The following is a 16,686-nucleotide window of genomic DNA, read 5'->3' as shown; positions in this document are numbered from 1 at the left end:
TTTCTTCAGCTTGTTCTCTAGGATTTATTCTGCTGTAAAAATAGTGAAATATTCACAGGGGCAGAGGAAGGAAGAATAATTCCACAGGCTGGTTATGCCCCCTCCCAAGAGACACAAAAAAAACCAAGCTGATGACTGAAGGAGCTCAGGGATGAGCTTTCAAACCATGTCTGTCCCCAGGGCTGAGCCACCTTATAGGACATGAGCAGAGTCTGTCCATCTCGAGGCAAACACAGGACGCTCCTCCAGGCTGTGGCTGGCCATCTGTATTTCACAGGGAGGTTTTCAGCAGGGTAACAAGGAGGAGATCTGAGTTCAGCTTGATTTGCTGCCTGAGAAATACCTACCTGTGTCCCCTGAGGGGCTACCAAAACCTTCCGAGGTGCAGGATACTCAGGGGAGATGGGGAGAGAAGGGAGGAGAGCACTGCATGCTCTTACACTGAATCTGTTCCTCTTTGCTTAAAAAGAATTAAAGATTCATTGAGCTATAAGAGGAAGACCAAAGGTGAGTATAATTTTCAGTTTAGTGGTGAGAGCACCTACTTGATCTGGAATTTCAGTCTTCCTCCAAGAGCTGTTTGTGAATTCCAGTCAGGAAGGTGAGGTGCAAGTGCAGTGTGAAAGAGTGGGTGACTTTGGCACACACAGTTCCTCTTCCTGAAGGTCCATCCCAACGGCGGAACTAAGGACTCTTCTGCACTGTCTTGCTTTCTTTTCTCTCAGAAGGTTTACTTTTTTTTTTCCTCTCTCAGCTGCGCATTCTCAGCACAAACTGAGTTCATGAACTGAAGCAGGTGATTTGCTCCACATCCAACAGGAGTTGAGCCAACCAAATCCATAACCCTGGCAGGACTCAGGAGGACTGAAACCCACTGAGGAGATGGAAGTTCCATGCACATGTCCAAGCTGACTGTTGTGCATTTGAGGCTCTTGGAGATTGAAGGTAGGTACCTCCTGAGTTAGGTGCCTCTAGGATTGGACAGGAGCTGAAGGAACCTTTTTACTTCAATGCTGGATTTAGGTGTTTAAATTCTGCTTTAATTCCTTCTTTTGGCTCCTTTTTTTTTGGATTTAGCCATTAACTTAAAAATGTAAGAACATACCAGCTCAGACACCTTATTTGGCAAAAATGTCAAGATCAAAGTAAGTCTATACTGATACTTCTCTGGTATTTTCTCTCAATTTCCAACAATCTACGGCTTAAGGACTTCCTGAACCATGGTAAAATACTTTTGAGAAGCTGAAATCAAGATTACTGTGAGTAAAGGCACAGTACTCTTGCATGAGTACCCTCACCCATCCCAGTGGTAGCTTTGTTTTGCTATCATTTGTCATGATTGATGGAAGTTATGGATAACATTACCCTCTGATCCTCTGAAGTGCTTCATTCCTTGCCTTTATCACATCACGAGATATTTCTCCTTGCTGGAATTAACTATCTGGAACCCCATGTATTCAACAGCTAGTAAAACATAATACATGTAATCCTTACACTAAAATGTTCACATTTCATGCTGAAAGCAAATTTGAATCTGTTAATGTTTAGAATGTGTATAATATTATTTCCTTTCACAAAATATAAAATATAATGATACTGATTATTTTTGCTTAATGGAGGGAAAAGTTTAGAAATGGTTAGACTTCCTGTGTTAACTGCCATCATTCCCCACATATGCTGTGTGCTTCTTTTTGACCTTAGCTGGGATTTCCAACAGGACTAGTCTTAACAGTACAAAGCTGAATTTAGTCCCATGTGATGGACCAAGTGGGTACATGGGATCCTGCACAGCAGCAAAAGCATTTTATTCCATAGAACAAGAACGGAAGCTGGCCCTTGTCTCACGGCAGAGTTGCAATAGCCCACAGATGCTTGTGCTGCTGTAACAATACATAAAATTCCACTCATACAGCCGGAATCAGCCCCCTGTACTGGCACAGTATCTGTTAGAGATCCTGCACAAGGAGAAGCTTGCGTGCAATCCAAACAGACACTGCAGTTGGATGGGCTTTATTGTGTGTATCGATCACTGTGAACTGCTGCTATTTGCACTTTGCCATATCCACTTTGTCTTCCAGGGAAGAAAAAATCTGCTGACTCTTCCTCTGAGAGGGGGTGTTTGGACAAATACATTTGGGTGTTTACAAGAGAGCAGTTCACAAACCCCAGAGCTGCCTTCAGAGCACTGTTTGGAGAAATACCAAAAGGTGTGCAGAGGAAAACCAAATGCCTTCGTATCCCCAAAACAGATACTATTCACCAAACTCAGGAGAAATCAGCCTGTGTTTTCTGGAAAAAAGTCAAGCAAAGCAACTGAACCTTGCTTCCCACTTTTGCCCCAGTGGGACTTTTGCCCTTGCCTTGTCTCAGAGCAGGGTCACACCCTGAAGTTAACGCATCAAAGCTTAGATAAATTCTGTGAGAACAGAACAACCTCAGACAATAACTAAAGCTGGTGTTGAAGATACCTGGTCCAAGCATATGTGGCTGCTCATGTGCCCAGGAAGCTGTTAGGAACTGTAGGGGAGCAGCAGCTGAGGGAGGAAACATCACAGGAACTCCAGGCTGTTTGAGAGCTCTCTGCTCCCAGAGCAGAGTTTCAGTTGGACCTAAAGTAGGTTTAAAGAGAAAAAAACCTGTCCTTAAGAAAAGGCAGGATTTGAGCATTATCACCTATCAAACTGTCAGGTTCAAATGACATTTTGCTTAAAAACAGTAAATTAAAATGAGGTAAGAGGCCAAGTGTGCTTGCCTTTAACAAGCTGAATTTGGATCACAGCAAGAGCAAATTCAGCCCTCCTTTCCTAATTTTCTGCTTCTCGGTATGAGAACTGCTTGAGGAGACACAGGTTGGCCCTGGATTTGTCTTGTTCGATTTGTCTCCTTAGATAACTAATGCTTTTGCAGTGTGACTGCTGGAATAACTCTGCATTATCTATACAAACAAGCATCTGCTTTTCTAATTGAGCTAGGGCCTTCCATACAAAATGCAAATAATGAAATAATAATTAAGCACATTTATGGTAACCTGAATTTGGAGGTCTAGTAGAGGAAACAGATCCTCCCCTTGCCTTCTGATTACAATATGTGTGCACTTGGCCAAGTTGCTCAGCAAAGTGGGTGAGTACAAAACGAAACCCCTGCTAGATTCTCTAGCTAAAAATCACCCATCTCCTTTCCAAACCCCCTGAAATTCTCAGCAGGACTCAACTCTCAAGCCTTCATAACCTCCTTCAGAAGAGGTAAGAGGGAGGCTGGAAGGTCAGAGTACTAAAGTCAGTCCCTTTATGCAGACCCCTTGTCTTAATTTAGCAAAATTTCCACACCCAGCCATGAGGCTGAATCTTTTTATTCCATGAAGGGAAAAATTACTGCAGGGAATTGATGTGCATGGACAGCTGGTTTCACCAGGATGAAAGACACACATTAAAAATGCTTTTGAAATGCATTTGGGCTTCCCTCTGGGAGTTTGCTAAACCTGTAGTCAGGTACCAGGAAGAATTTGTCCCCTTAAGGTAAAGACAAGAATAAAATTAGTAAGAAATAATAGCCAAATCCACAGGTGGGACAGATGGCATTGAATAGACATCTGTTGGAATAACATTGCGTCACCATGATAAACTTTTACCCTACGTCCCCCAAAATTAGATGTACTCCTCTGCTAATCATGTAGCATGAAGAGGAAGATGTGAGGATTATAAACCCAAAGCTAAGCATGCCAGGAATTGGTTTTTACACCTCCACTGGGTGTAGGAAACACGCAGTGAGCTGGGTGTAAAAGCTGGAGAAGGCATATGGAGGAGGTGGGGCAGAAGGTTCGGCTCTGTGACACTTTGCTCCAGTTTACTGGTGCCCAGTGAAGAGGAGTTGTTCTACTGAGCAGAGGCAGCTGTAAGGTCTGTGCAGAGACAAGTTGCTTTTTTGCACTCAGAAAAAGAGCCCCAGATGAAGAGGTTTGACTGCCATTTCTGGAGTAAGGGCAATTAGGGGTGTTGCAGAGAAGAGATAGAGAGCTGGAGAGAGAGGTCAAGGAGAAGCAGTCCTGTCACAGTGGCATGGATCAGCCAGAAAAGCTCCTGTACCTCTGGGATACTCAAGGAATTAATAACCAGACTAACTGAATTGTTTTTGCAAGAGCCTCGTTAGGCTGAGTGAAAGAGTAACTGTGAGAGAAAAACATGGATTTCTGTAAAATGAAGCTTTAAGTAATCACCAAACCAAAGTAGGCAAGTTGGGTTTGTGAGATTAAAAAAATGTTTAATTAAAACATGGTGAAATTGTCCCAAAAATGTGTAGCCATGTATGATGACTCTTCAAGACAAACCAAAATTAAAAGCATGACAATAGGTTTTATTTAGAAACATCCTGACCTTTCTCTTATGACTCTTGTCCTGCCTTCTCGTTACTTGTCATTCTCAGTCACTGTATCTTGCTTAAATGAAAAGTGTAAGCTCTTCAGGGCATAGGACTGCATCTCTGTTTTTTTTCATCTGCTCTGTAGAACAATGTATGCAGCAGGGACATTCTTAAAGCTGTTAAATAGATCACAAAGAAAACACTTAATCTCCAGTTTTGCAAGTTTACTGAATTTCTTCACAAGACAAAAAAACCCCTCTCATGTAGGTATTAGTAAGAAGCTATTTACTCACATAAGTAAAAGTTAGGCTAAATAATCATCATGGAAAAGCAGCGCTCTCCTTGGAAATGGCATTTATTGAATCACAGAACAGTTCCTGGGGAAGAGCAGTGGAAGCCCATTGCCTGGGATTTTGAGAGCAAGGCTGGGCAAAGCCAGAGACCGCACTGCAGGGCTCGGTACCCCGCTGGCAGGAAGACGAATGAGAAGCCCTAACAGTCTTCTCTATTTTGTTCTTCTATGATCCTTATAAGAGAGATTGATGCTGACAGCATCCAGGTGGTGCATCTGTGACTCAGCTGTCACGTCACTGCTTACGGCTTAGAGCCAGTGAGTCAAGGAATGAAAAACAGGTGGAAGGAGGAGGAGAGCCCTCCTGAAGTGCTCACCTCCAACCATCTCTTCCTAAGCGAGCGGGGCCAATTGCAGACCACAGGGACACGGGAGAAGGAGAGGCAATGACAGAAGGAATGGCTGGTCACCTCCCTCCAAGGGCAGCAGGGTTGCAAGCCATTCTCCACGCCTTACTGGTGTGGAAGAAAAGCCTGGCGTGAGTTAATGGACTTCTGTGAGCCAGAAGTGTCCACCCTATGTGGTAGGTCTGAGGCCTGCTGGCTCTTGTAACTGTGCTCTGTAGACAAAGCTGTAGATGAAGTAAATATTAAATCCATCTATTTTAGTTCGTTTTAGACAGAAAAGGCAAAATCACAGATGTCTTGCCATATATTTTCATCAATAAAAAGTTTACTGCTATGGATCTGATTTCAAGTGACACCCATAATCCTGTTCTGAGAATGGGTCCTCAATGATGACCTCAAATAGTAACAATAGACACTATTTCTCTAAAACCCCAAGAATTCCTAGAATACAGTAACAATCCTCCTTGTAAGCAGACTCCAAGGTTCAGGTGGCTTCTGAGACACTGCCACCTGTCTGGGCAGGTTCACAAAAGAAATCTGCCACACTTGGGATCTAAACCTGAATATTTTTCTTTGTTTGCTTTGCCACTGCCTTGACTGTAAGGTCAGCTTCTTGAAATTCACAGTAGCATAAGGTCAGTGGCATCTCAAGAAGGTGAGTCCTCCACCACTTTCTCTGCCTTTGGACATGATCAATGTTTAATGCATGGAAATCTCTCCAGGGATGGAAACCTTTTAACCTCCCTAAGAAATCTGTTGCAATACTTCATAATCTCTACCATCCAAAACCACATTTTCTAGTATCTGACCTTAATTTCTCTGTTGTAGTTTAAGCCTCCAATTCCTTGTCTTATCCATCATAGACAAAGAAAGCAGGTGATTCCCTCTCTTTCTGTGGCAGCCTTTCACACACTTGACAATTGCCACCTTGCTCCCCTGGCCAGTCCACATTCTAGAAGCTCAGTCCATTCCACATTTCGTCATCACTGTTGTGGGTTTTTTCTAGAGTTCTGGTCATTCCCACTGTTACCCCCTGGACTTTCTCCCATGGTCCACTCTTTTTTGATGTGCAGTGCTCAAGACTGGTCACAGGAGTCTTTGGCCACACCGTTCTATTCATCTATTTCCTAACAGCACATCACTGTTGACTCCTATCCAGCTGGTGAATCCCATCACCCACAAATCCCTCTCTAAAGAGAGATCAGCCCCCTATACAACCCTGACTCACCTCCCAGTTGTCCCTGCTGAATGACATTCTGGTCTCCTTCTCATGCAATCCTTGATTTGCCACTATTATTTGGACTTTTCAGCCTCTCCTTCAGCCTGCCAGCTGTTACCATGTGCTTGTAAGTTTAATAAGTGTTCCCTATCCCAATATCAGTGCCTTTACTAGTGATTTGAATAGTACCAGACCTAGATGTACCCATCCCACAATGATTTGGATGTTCCTGCAATGTGAGGAACAGTCTTCCCAAGTTCCCTTCTGACAATATCCTGTGTAACAGTGTTAAAAGCTTTTTCAAAGTCAAGATATATGGTACCTACTTCTTTGCTACACACACAAAGAAGAAAATTATATTTGTGTGACACAACCAATTCTTGCCAAAAAGAAGCATATGCTGACTATCGCTTATCCCTGTATCATATGGGTATTGCATGTTTTAGGTACTGCCAAGAAGCTTGTCATGCATTATCAGCCTCTTGTGCAAAGTGCTATGCAAAATCGGCAACAAAAGACAGATCCTCTACCAAGAAGTTAACAATCTAATTAATTTTTTTCCCCAAAAGAAAAAGCTATCTCCTTCCTTATCAGACTTCATATCTAGCAATGCGAGCATTCATTCTGCAAACCTGTTTTATCACAAAATGAGATGACCATTCTTTCCAAGAAGTCCCAAGCAAGTAGTTATTACCAGCATCATCGAGAGCTATAGCTAAGGCTTGGTTTTAACTGCATTAAGCCTTGCTTAAGACAAAGGACATCATCTGTCTACATCCCTCTCACTGTCTGCTCACTCACTGTCTGCTCCACCTAGGATGCAAGTCAGGCAGCTCTTCGGTTTTCAAACCTGACTGCTCCCAGTCTGAGTGACACATCTTATGGTGACACAACTGCTGCAGGGTCTGCAGGAATTGTCTGAAAGCCAAGAGCTCTGTCCAAAGGAAATAAAAATGGCAAGGATATAGTTATGTGAAATGAATGAGTAAAAGGCATAACTCCAAGACTGCAAGGCAAAGTAACTGAGAATATGGCATTTTGCACTGTTGCTGCTGTACAAAGTAAACCAATTTTTAAAACTGCTAAATCATGGCACTGGTTGTGGCAAGCAACTTGATCTTATTTTATGGGGTTTTAATCCTCACAACCATTATCAAACTAAAGTATTCCAGCCAGATAGTCTGTGACTGTACGTTTGCAAAGCACCTGTGACAGCAAAACATGGGCTCTGCTGTTGCTTCTGGAGCCAAAGAGTTAGTAACAACTCATGCTGTTTATACGTGCAAAGCATTTGGAATTAATTACAGATTTGTGCTCTATTTAAGTGTACTTTTAATTACTTTTGATTAGGATAAAGAGGATCATTTTCTTTTACCAATTCTCAGTATATTCGGAACATCTGGAAACTAAAGCAATTCTTTGCACACCAGGTTGTCAGTGTAAACTTTAACATCTTCACAGGAATGCTCTGCGAATGGGGAATGGCTGAGGCATCTGTTGTGATGTGGATGATCTTGGGTCTTAGTGCCACAAAAATGATTGGACATGCAAAACTTTCCCTGCAGTAGACAGACATGATCTGTTGCTCAACCACGCATGTTTGCCCATCTTGTAGGTGTTTAGAGGCTAGAGTGCCAAAAAGTCCAAACTGGAAACATTTATTTTACCCACCCATCTTGCCTTCTCACACACAGCAGCTTTCTGAGATGCAGTGAGAGAGAGGAAAGAGAAGGGAAGGTTTGGGCAGGGAAGGCTTGGGAAGGGAAGGGAAGGCTCGGGAAGGGGAGGGGAGGGGAGGGAAGGGACAATGCAATGGGTCCAGTCTCTTCATCTTGGGATCACAACAAGGATATCATCTTTTTATCATGGAAGGATGTCACTACAGCCAGGGATGTAATCCAGACAGGCTGCTGTTGCAGCTGAATGCAGCCCTGAGGCTCTATACGGGACCTCCTACCACCATGCTACCCCAGCAGATCAATGCTGATGGGAAGCAGGCATTGATGCCAGTGATTTACTGGGAATGCAGAAGGCTGCTTGTTTTAATATATGGCACATATAGCATGAATGTGTTAATGGAATTTATACTGTAAAAAAATTATGTCCACACAAAGCATAGAATTACTTGGGTAGGATTTATGCAACAGGCATAAAATCCAGTGGAAACAGTCTAACCTTTCTGAGGCTTATTAAGTTTTCTTTTTATTTATGAGAATGTCTTAACTCATGCGAGGTGAATGTCAGGAAAAAACCCTATAGATTTAATGAAAACCTAACTCTTGTTATTTATAAACTTTCACAGCTCTATTCTGCTCTTGTTTACATCAGGAGTAAAATTACTTGAAGTCACTGGGCCCAATCCAAAATCAACTACATGACTCTGCTGAAGGGGTACCAGCACTGTGGCATCAGTTGACCCCAAAATCATTCTAAGAATGAGCAAAAAATGTGAAGAAAAAGATGTAATGAAGAACATTAGAAAAGTTGCAATTTTCCTGCTTAGTCTTGCTGTATGTGTTACATTAAATATACATCAAAGTAACACTCTCCAATCCTTGCCTGTGTGCAAGCAGTAAGATGCAGCACTCCCCGAGGACAGCGGGCTCTCCTGGTCCCCTGCCCCCAGGACAGGATGGTGCTTACTCCTTGGAGGATATTTATCCAGGTTACTAAAGAAAAGATGATGCTTGAGTAATCACACGGACTCTCCATCAGTGGCTAAGCCCCACACTCACAGCTTCAGCCAAACCGTGACAATGCCTTTCAAAAAATTATGTTCCTACAAATGTAATGAAAATCAGAGAGGCATAAATCCGTGCTCTGGTGAGAGGAAGCAGAGTCTCCCCAAGAGTTAAACTATCTCTGGCAGGACAGGCCAGCCAAGGAGGACACTTTTCAGTCAGCCACCAGGAGTGTCACACACAGGGTGGTGTTTGCAGTGCAGAGGGAGGAGGTGGATGGAGGGGGAGAAATGCACAAATCCAATGGAAAACAGGCTTCTGTTCTTCATCAGTCTACACATCTTACTCGGTGCATCTAAATCCCACACAAATCTCATCCTGTACTTTTCCGCAGCTGTAGCACCGAAGCATCTTAATTTCTTACAGACACTAATGAATACAACCTTAAAATACCCCCCTGAGGTCAGCTGGGGTTACTAACTGGAGGTTACAACAAATGAGCTCCAGCAAATCTTGCTCGGGTGGTTTCTGCCACCACCTCATCTGCTTCAACTCCTCCCCAAAGTCACTGCTGCATGGTTGGCAGAGAGGAACTGGGGCTGGCTCCCCACTTCCTCCAGCTTCCCAACCTACTAAAACCAGGCAAAACAGCACCGATGGAGGCTGAAGTCTTGTCGAAGAAGCTTGTACATCATCCCAAATCCCAGCACGTTATGCTAATGCAGAACGAAATCACATGGTACTGGGCAGAGTGTCTCTGGCCTTTGGAGACCTTGCCCCTGGAAATGAATTTGAAGTGAAACACTGTGTCTTTTCCTCTGATTTTTAAAAGCAAAGAATTTTTAAAGCTCCCTGAAGAGGAACGGTCATAGTTCCATGGGGCAGGGAGAGTTCAGGGTTCAGGGTGGGGGCAGCCAGCAGGAGGTGGAGTTGGCATACCAGAGCCCAGATTTTGCCACTCTGGATGATGGTGAGCCAAACATGGTGCATCCTGCTGGAGAACCAGCCCTAGAGAAAGACTGGGCCCAGGCCTTCTCAGTGGGTTTCCCTGCTCTCTCCAGCCAAGGCAAATTAAGGCTAGCTCCAGGTTTTGGAGGAGTGTTCTGTAGCAGGTTTTTGGACAGTCTTATCCACTTTCACCAGGCCACTTCTACTTTCTTTGGTGTTGCCCTTTATTGTATGCCACTTACCCCAATTCTGTCTTACTCGTGTCCTCACTCCTCCATCCTCTGCTCCACCACCACCTCGGTTCTTTCATACCCCAATTCTCATCCCAGATCTTCAGGCTCTGCACCTCTCCCCACTGTGTCCAGAACCACTGAGGTCTGTCCCCTACACCAAATCTAACCCACAACTCTCATTTAACACTTTCATCCCTGCACTCCACACACCTCCCTACAACAGCATCCCAGTATGGTCCATCCCTCCTGCATACACCCCAGGAGCATGGAGGGCACCAGGAAACTGTCCCCAGGCTGTGCCCAGGATCCCAATGGGATGGGCAGGGATCAGGAAAGCCTGGTCACTAAAGGTCTCTCCCATCACCCTCCAGAGTGGTGCACACAGCTCACAGAGGTTCTGCTGGGTTCTGGCAGAATCCCTTAGGAAAGGAGTTGCTGGGCTCCCCTGGTTCTCTGTGATGCACGTGGGAACTGAAATTTTTCAGGCTTATCACTTCACCCAGTCTGGAGTTGTAAAAAAGGATAACACCGCCTGGAGAGCATCCCTGCTCTCCAGTCAAACTTGGAGCTTCCACTCCAAAGAATGGAGTTTCTTCTAGGCAAAACACCCACAGCAACTTCTATAATGTGGGTATATTACCTGAATTTCTCTAAACTTACTCCCAAGAATAACTGCATTCTGTTAGCTGAAAATTTCCATTGCAAATGTACAATGACCACATTTGTACTAACCATAGCATAAAACTTCCATCCAAAGAGCTACTGTTTAATAAAGTTATAATCCAATGTAAACCATAATCTTATTATGTTAATATCTTAACTAGACATTACAGTCTGCATTACTTAGAACAGGGTAAGGATTAATTTCTACATCACTCTATATCACAGAGAAATCTGAAAACAATGTTCATATTTGATTTATTCTTCACTCCACTGAAACTCCCTTTCAAATCAAATCAGTGTTAGCTGAAAATAATGCTTTGCCACAAAAAAAAATAGCATATTCAGATTTGTTCTGCTTCCACCATTTCAGTTATACTTTTCACATTTATTTTGAATGATGCCCTGCAAATCCTACCTTGTTCCACAAAATTGCTTCAGCATCTCCTATCTCCCATCTCTCTGAACTCATCTGTTCTCCCTTTGCCATTACCTAATCAACTTGTGCAACACGGTCATCTCTTCTATAACACACATTGACCCAGAATAAACAGAGGGAAAATATTAGTAAATGTGATTCTTTTAACCGAGATCTTCCATGTGCTCTCTAAATGATGTCTGATGTGGTGCATATGTACATCTGACTTTGAAAGTGTCATTTAGGAGAAATGCCTGGAGGATTCCTATCCTTGAAGTTTGCCAGCACCAATGGCATTTCACTACAAACACATTTAAACAAATGGCAGGGTGGGATGGCTTTTTCAAACTCCCTTCCCTTCTCTCTCACTGCATCTCAGAAAACTTCCTTTCAGGACTTCTACAAAAGGACTTCTGTGTTTGCCTGCTTAAGAGACATAAATATGGAAAAGAAGAGGGTGGAAAATGTAATACGTGACCCATCCATGCTACCGAGAAGTTTTAATTTCCTGTGGATTGCAGCTGGTACAGTGATACAGCCCCACGTGGGGACAGAATGGGCTTGTTGCTGCAGAAGCAGCATTGCTGAGCCTGCAGAGCCACCACAAAATCCCTCCTCAATTCCTGTCCCCATTAACAACAAAATATGCAAAACAAAGTTGCTGAAAGGATATAGTGGGCTTTTCTTGGTGATCTGACAGACAGGTTGTGCACAACATTGTGTAAAAATGAAGTTTGGCTGTTTCAAAGATGTAAGATCAGATCCTCATGTCAAGTCCATCTTGTTCGAGCTGCTCTGCTCCCAGTCTCATTTGATTATTTGGTTTCAGTACCATCCTTGTTATTCACCATGCACAATTTTAGACTCTGACAGTGTTTTACAGGACATGTAACGCCAAGGCAGGGGCCTGCCGTGATTAAGGAGGTGACCATGACCCTGTCAACACCAAATCCCATCACTAAGTAACTCCTGTGAGGGCACTTGGGATAAAGGTTCTGCAGAACAAGGATCTCAATCCCTGACCCTTCCTCCCATTTCTATTGGATATTCATCTACACTGGATGAACATATATATATTTTATAGACACAGTGACTTATTCACCCATGCATGAATTATCTATCCCCCTTCAGCCTCCACACCAAGGCATGTGTCCTGCCTCCACCTGCCTCCACCAGTGCTGGTGTTGATGAAACTGTCTCCCAAAAATAACGCACCAAATCCATTTTGAGAGTCAGGGTGGAGTTTCCCAAGAAACTCAAGGGGGAAAAGTATCAACATAAAACCGAAGCACGGCAGCAGGGCTTTCACCAGCAGCTGTAATAGCACTGGAGAGCATAAATGAGGAGTACAGCCAGAGGAATAACAAAGCACAGCACATCACTGTGCTGGAACAGCAGTCCACAGAGGGGTGTGACCAGTGCCTTTGGCTCCTTCCAACCTCCAGGCACTGATTTGTGCCCTGCTGCAATTTGTGCTGTTGGGTTATTTGGCTCCCTCTCCATGAACATCCTTCCTGACGGACTGCACTGTGATCCTACTGTGGCTGCTTGCTTGTAGGTACTGTAACATGAAGAGGCAAAGCTCAGTGTTTAGTTCTTCCACGTACCTTGCTTGTGGGTTTGGAGTGGTGAAGGTGTGACAGGTGAAATTGCCCTTGTCCTCAGGGCAAACACAGATCCAACTCCAGTTACAGTTCCCCCAGCAGAGTGATGTACACATCTGACAAATCTTGATTTAGGCCCCTCAGCATCAAAGTGAGAAACAGCTTTAATCAGCCTAATGATACAGAAATGGGGAAAACTTAAAAGACCCCCAAAATTTGAGAAACAGACAAGACTTTTCCAAGACGGTATTTTAAAAATAAAGATCTGAACACTTAAGTGCTTGATTGTTTATACACCCACCCTCTTGAAACAATGAAAAAATTAGAAGGTGAAATAAAATATTTTTTTAAAAAAACAGAACTACAAACAAATGCTGCTGCAGTGACCAGGACACTTTAGTTCCATGAGGTCATGCTCAGCCTCACAGTCAGGCAGACATAGGTGGGACACAGCCGACAGAAGAACTCCAAGGAGGAAAAGTCCAAAAGTTTTATGGTCCAAACTCCTCTGTATTTTGGCCTCCTGGCACATTCGTTGTCAGTGAGGTGACTGAGGAGCAGGGGGCACACAAAAAGTTGCCCCAGGTGTGAGGCAGCTGGGCACAGGTAAACACAATTCACCAGCAGTAGTTGCAAAGTGCCACAGAAAGACAGAATCCTGCTGTGGAGCCAGCACTGGAGAACTTCTGGATTAAACATTGTTTTAAGCAAGCAAAACCCCTGTATGGCTGCTCAGGGGACCGTGACGTGTCCGAAGGCTGGCAGCAGCACCGGTCGCACGTCACAGCCCGTACGCGGAGCCGCTCCAGGCTCCCTTTGAGCGACAGCTCTGCAGTGAGAGCTGAGCTGCACAACCCCTCCTCAACACAGATATACAAAGAGAAACAAAGCACTTCAAATTTGTCATTGCCTTTTCTTCATCTGTGCGATCCGGCTCGTGCTTTGCTTTAGCACAGCAATATCCTCCGGGGTCTCCTTATTAACCTTCCTGGGAAGTTGTGCCTCCTGCACCACTGCCGTTCCCACCCCACAACCCCAGCACCCACGGCAGGGCCACTGCAGGGACCCTGGCCCCAAATCCTCCTCTCCTTCTCCCTATTTCCTATAAGAGTTGTCGGCCTTCAGTCAATTCTGGCCTAAATGTTCTAATCACCAGGAGAGAGTTCCTGCTTCTGCTTTTATTAATTCATTGACAATTTGGGATGCTTTGCATATTAGCATCAGCCTTATGCAGTGGCCATTAGAGGTTGAACTTGTCACAGATGCATCTCAGTGTCACACTAGTAATCCTTTTCCGAGTTAATTGGCCCAGGCATGCTGCACACACCATTGCATAAAGCTCTGGTTTTACCTCTCTGGCAGAGCCAGCCAGAAGCTGGCTTTGGTCCTGGGCTGATGTCCTTACTCTGGTAGCCTGGAGCCCCCCCGAGCTCGTGTCAGACACCCCATCACGCTCACCAACCAAGCTTGACACAGCAGGCTGCCTGGAGGGCTGGGTATCAGGATGAGTGCACACAACTAAAAATAGTTCAGAAACTGTGAAACCAGGGCATCCACCTGGATAGCAAGGAAGCGACTTTCTTCCTTCCAGGAATCACATGCAACCAGTGTCTCTGCAGAGTGAGAGGGAGAAGGAGGTATAATTTAGAGCACCCACATCACTGCTGTGCTCTTGGGGAACATCTCTCCACCACCTGCATAGAGACTCAGACACCAAGCCTTTAAATCAGGTGCCTGGAATCACAAAGCGTGAATAGCCCTGTGGTTTTATTTACTGTGTCCACCATTCAGTAAACAATTTTATTTAGCAGCTCATGTTAGAGAAAAAGAGTTTCTTATAAAAATAGAGCCATAACACCTTTTTTACACATCTCAGGCTATGTTACATGATAAATTTGACTGGCTGAGCCTTCACCTCCAGCTACAAAGAGATCCCAGTCTTGCTGCTGGGTATCCTGGGAATTTCATCCCTCCTGGGGTGGGCTGACAGGGTCCTCACTGCCCAGTGTGACTCCCTTGTATTACATGTGCTGAGTACTGTACTTTGACATCATACCTCTCACCAAATCACACTCAGTTTCCTCAACATCCCTAAATCTGTATAGTAGGCAAGCTGATTTGAGCTTTTAAGTGTCTGACAGAAATGGTTTCCTCCTTTATGCCCACAGCTTTGCTCCCCATATAAAGGCACAAAGTGGTATATTTTGAACACACTAATGCACATCTATAGATGAATTCTATATTATCCTATAAAGTCAGAATTAAAGATTTCTAACCCGATAGCATCAAGACAGCAAATCTACACAGTGACACATCCTCTTTTCTGTTTCTGAATACATTATGCTTGCTTAAATCCCAGGCAACACCTAGTAATCACCCTAGCTGTGTTTCCAATGGTACCAGCATATATAATGTGGTCACGCAAACACACAGAGCTGGGCTCCCCAAAGCTCCAGGTGTCTGCAGAAGGACTGACCGACTCCCTGGCCACTTGGACAAGCAGCAACGGGACGTAGCGCCTTTGCCAGGGTCATGAAGGGAAGGAAGGAGGTGCACTACAGGGCTGGAAAGGGCTGCATAGCATCCCTTCCATTCCAAACCCATGAGAACTAGAGTGAATTCCCTGATCCCCATCAGTGCTGAGACACTCTGAGCCATGAGGGCTGTTTCAGCCACTCCATGCTCATGATGTTCAGCTATGGGGATCCTGAGCAGCACAGGTTAATGGACTGCCCACATTTCCTAATCTTCATGAGCAAACTCTGCCAAGAATGATTACTAGCCCCTGACAAAGGTCGTGCTCTATCAAGGCTCCACGCTTATTGAACTGGGATGTGTTTTCTTTACATTTGCATGTAGCTGCTGAGACTCCCTTATTTCCATGCAGTTTATTTCTGACAGAGCATTTCTGTTGGTAAATACCCACTGCTTGGTGCTGAGCACAGCTTTCAGCCACCTCCCTGAAGAGAAGGGAGAGGAGGGAAGGGGAGGGAAGCTAAATCCACATTCAGACATTGGGGTCCCCTGGACCTCAAAGAATAGGACCCGCAGGACCTCAGCCTGTTCTCAGATGCAACATCTGCTCTGCAGCACAAGGTGCCACGTGTGCTTGGCTCTGCCACCCCCACTACTTGATCTAGCACTGGGAATGGGAATTCATCACTGTACTGAGTGGTTTCAGTTCTGAACAGGCAACGTTTAATATGATCAGGAGGAGAAACAATCCTTTAAAATGTAAAACAAAGTTGAAGGAATGAGTGCCTTTAAGTTACAGCCTGCAAAGCCCAGTGTTGGGGTGCCAGGGCGTCCTGGGGACCGGGATGGCTCCTCACCTCACACTCATGCAGCTCCACTTTACCTGCTTCTAATCTCACCTTCCCTGCGATCATTTTTCCAGGAATCTCCTTTTTCTCCCTTATCATCTTCCTGTCTTTCCTGTCTTTTGATCCTCTTTTTCCCTCTTCTGGCCGCAGGATGAGATGTTTTCCCTCTCTGCCAGCGCAGAGGTCCCGTTCTCCAGCAGTACCGGAGCTGTTTGTGTGGAGTGCTGGTGACATATTGTGGCTGGGCTGGTTAATCACACGTATTCCCAAGAGCTATCAAAGCTGGTTGTATCCAAACTCTGAGCTAACACACAATACTCATACTGCCCCTGAAAACCTACACAAGCCAGCGAGGGCTGTGGTTATGCATGTGCTCCAGGCTTAGCCCTTCTGCCTGCTGTGGTTAAGGGTTGAAGTCTGAAGGATTCTACATTATTGATGTATGATTATTTACATGCATAGAGTGTCATTTAACACACTATGTTGGCTCCAAATTATTGTAATTTCAGCTTGAACTTCATGGTATTTGCACGTAACTATAGACC

This window comes from Chiroxiphia lanceolata, chromosome 7 (assembly GCF_009829145.1).
Source record: "Chiroxiphia lanceolata isolate bChiLan1 chromosome 7, bChiLan1.pri, whole genome shotgun sequence".
NCBI classification, from domain to species: Eukaryota; Metazoa; Chordata; class Aves; order Passeriformes; family Pipridae; genus Chiroxiphia; species Chiroxiphia lanceolata.
The sequence above is the reverse complement of the archived record's forward strand: the minus strand, read 5'-3'. Positions refer to the sequence as shown.